Consider the following 3,719-nt stretch of genomic DNA (forward strand, 5'->3'; position numbering starts at 1 on the left):
GCTTGACTGACTGTCAGAGAGACCGTGTCAGGAGAAAGATAGCCGATGGCCATGTGACCATAGATACTCCCCCGCATGGTTTCCACTGGCCTCAGGGTCTCCTTTACTCCTGCACTCTGTGTCAGACAGGAGTCCTAGAGACCTCAAATGCTGAAGTTTGCAGACATTCTGTGGATCAGTACAAACCTGAGCTTTAGCAGTTACCCTGAAGCATAAAAAAAAGGCATTCTCAAAATCTCATGAGGTTAGGAAATGCTTAACAATAAATGTAAAAATTTATAAAAATAAAAAGGGAAATATATATCCACATTCAACTTGACATGATTTTTTTTTACAAAATGAAGGTAAATTACCAATTACTTTATTTTTACTATTTATATATATAAATAAATATTATAAATTGTGTATACATTGGACTCTGTTTTTAACAAACATCCTAAGGATAGCCATATTGCTTAATATATTATAGTAAATCTAAATACATAAAAATTGAGATAAGTGATTTGAATATAGCACATACTTATTTGAATAATAGTACTTACTTGTTGTGTCCTTTTTAAACTGCCTGAAGAAACAGAGTCTTTACATAATAAAAATTAGGACAGAAAGAAAGAGACATGTTTAAAACACTAAATAGGTTTGACTGTGCTCCTTTTAAAGCATTAAAGTCAAATTCATCTATTCGACGTCTTGTAGCAAAAACTATCAAAGCATTTAAAAACTATATTATGTGTTTAATTCAGTGAGCAGCTCTATGCCCTTTTTAACCCTACAAGGAAGTGTTAGGAAGGAACAAAAGCAGGAACCATATGATATGGTTTTTCATATCAACCACATTGATCTGTCCATCTGAAGGCCCCCAATGCTGTGAAGCTTCAAGAGTCTTCTTAGAAATGTGCAGTAATAACAATAAATCCACCTCGATGCCAGCCACACCAAGGGAAGTCTTTTCAAAAGCACTTGCTCCTGGTTGGAGCTCCCTTTTCCATCACTCCCAAACCACAACTGTCTCATCCTCTTCTAAATACTGGTGGGAACACCTGTGAAGTCTCTAGCTTTCTTTTTTCTGGTTTGCCTCTGGCTCATGCTGTTTCTTTTTAAGATGTAGCTCATTGCTTTCAGGAAATAGGTTTCTGACAGGAATAGAGATAATGAAGAAAGCATTCTACAAATTTCCCAGGCGACAGGGCTCTCTCTTAAAGGCAAACACGGTTTTCAAGCATGCCTATGGACTGTGATCTGCCAGGCCCGGGGTGTCATTCCTCTGCACGGCAGCCAGACATCTCTATCTATGGCTTATGTCAAATTCCCCAGTGCCAAACGACGTCATTTGACAGAAATGTATTTCATCGTTTCTTTTGCTACCAACTATTATATACCTCACTGGTAAGGAATGATTAAGCCAGCACATGGACTTTGGACGTGTATTTTAGAGGGTGAAGAGTACGACTTCTAAACTCTTAGGGCAGAGCTGTCTTCTGGATTGTGGGGTGATAAGACCAACTTCAGTTTATACTTGTGTGCTTCCGAAGCAGCAGCTGAGTGAAGTGACTGACTTTGGAAGTCCCATCCTCTTCAGCAGCCATCTAGAATATTTTCAGGGCAAATGAAGAGATTGGGCTTTATTAGGCATTATTGAATAACATTTGTGTATGTAAGGAACCAAGTGGAAAATGGACTCTAAAAGTTAGCATAGGTTGGGGTGCCTGGGCAGCTGACACATAAGCACCCAACTTTGGCTCAAGGTCATGAACTCATGGTTTGTGGGTTCCGGCCCTGCCTCTTGGCTCTGTGCTGTTAGCTCAGAGTCTGGAGCCTGCTTGGGATTCTGTGTCTCCCTCTCTCTCTGCTCCTTGGCCTTCATGCTCTGTCTCTCTCCCTCTCTCAAAAATAAATAAACATTAAAAAAATTTTTTAAGGTTTAAGTTATCATAAGTTTATAGGAATGCATTGCCTCTTTTTTAATCTTTAAAAACTATATTATTTGTTTAATTCAGTAAGCCGCTCTATGCCCTATTTGACCTAGAAGTTAAGTGTTAGGCAGAAACAAAAGCAATTTTGTTTTGTTTTTCCATATCAACCACATTAATCTGTCCTTTTTAAAAGTTGTATAGATTACTTATCATTGTTTAATATTAACAGATCAATTGATACATATGTATTTCTAAAAATTTGGGGCAAACAACCAATGAAAAGCAATTATTATTTCTTTATTTTTTTTCTTTGTTTCTTTGTTACTTTATTTCTTTTTTTTTTTAAGTTTGTTTATGTATTTTGAGAGAGAGAGCACAAATTGGGAAGGACAGAAGAGAAAGAGGTAGAGAGAGAATCTCAAGTGGGGCTCAAACTCTCAAACTGTGAGATCATGACCTGAGTCAAAGTCAGATGCTTAACCAACTGAGCTACCCACATACCTCAGCAATTTTAGTTCTTAGGGCCTTAAATAAGATCCTAGATTTATCATAACTATAATAGATAAAATAGGTTCTAGAAAAGCTATCATACTATATAGCTTTAATATTTTATCAACAATATTTACAATAAATAAAAATATAAAGTATTAATGTCAGACTATGGGTGTATGACTATTTTTTAGGATTTACTGTTAATTTTTCTAACTATTTAAGGAATGAAGCTATCATTAATTAGCCAATTATAAAGACATTATCCACAAAGATCTCTCTGTCCTTAAAACCTTCACACACTTTTGTACCCCAATAACAATGTATTTTTCGTGCTTTTTAAAATATTTCCTGTACCTCTTTTCTACTTCATCATTTATCTATCCTGTAAGGTTCCAATAAAATATTACTCATGTTCACTATTTTTTCATTCACCAAGTCTTGGCTGTGTCAAAGAAAAGTAAAAACTCTAATGATATTAGGTGAAAAGAATGATAAGGTAGTAGAAACCAAGATTTAATACCAAGATGAGGGGTGCCTAGGTGGCTCAGTCAGTTAAGTAACCGACTTCAGCTCAGGTCATGAGCTCAGTTTTTGAGTTCGAGCCCCGCGTCGGGCTCTGTGCTGACAGCTCAGAGCCTGGAGCCTGCTTTGGATTCTGTGTCTCCCTCTCTCTCTGCCCCACCTCCACTCATGCTCTGTCTCTGTCTCTCAAAATAAATAAATAAATAAATAAATAAATAAATAAATAAATAATTAAAAAAATACCCAAGAAGAAATCATAAATAAATACAATGAGAAAGAGAGATCTTCCTGATGACATAGTAGGACAGAACAAAGCAGAATAGTAGCAGGGTCTATAACTAAATTTCTGTGAACTTAATAAAGCAGGCAGACTGCATAAAATTTGGTGATAATATTCCAAAAGCAAAGGTCCATAGAAAATAGGTTTTCATTTTTATTTTTTATATTATTTTTCTTATATATTCTTTCCACTTCTTCATTTTTATAATAAAAATGATAAAAGTTAAGTGAGTGTGAAGAAATTATGAGTCCAAAATTCTTGGTAATGTTACCAGGCGAGGAATAAGGACATGTGATTTATCTCGAAAACAAATAGCTTATGTGAACAGGAATGAAAATGATGAAGGGAGACAGTTTGCTTTATTTGTGATCCTTAGACTATTTCCACGTGTAATTTTTGTTCAATAACATACATTGGTACATTAAATCTCACATAATTTGGAGCATTTCTGTTACACTTTTGCCTTTAGTAGCTAAAGATTTAGGCCTTGATTTGCCCTCTCCAGTCACAAC

The sequence above is a fragment of the Prionailurus viverrinus genome, chromosome B4 (assembly GCF_022837055.1).
Source record: "Prionailurus viverrinus isolate Anna chromosome B4, UM_Priviv_1.0, whole genome shotgun sequence".
Classification (NCBI taxonomy): domain Eukaryota; kingdom Metazoa; phylum Chordata; class Mammalia; order Carnivora; family Felidae; genus Prionailurus; species Prionailurus viverrinus.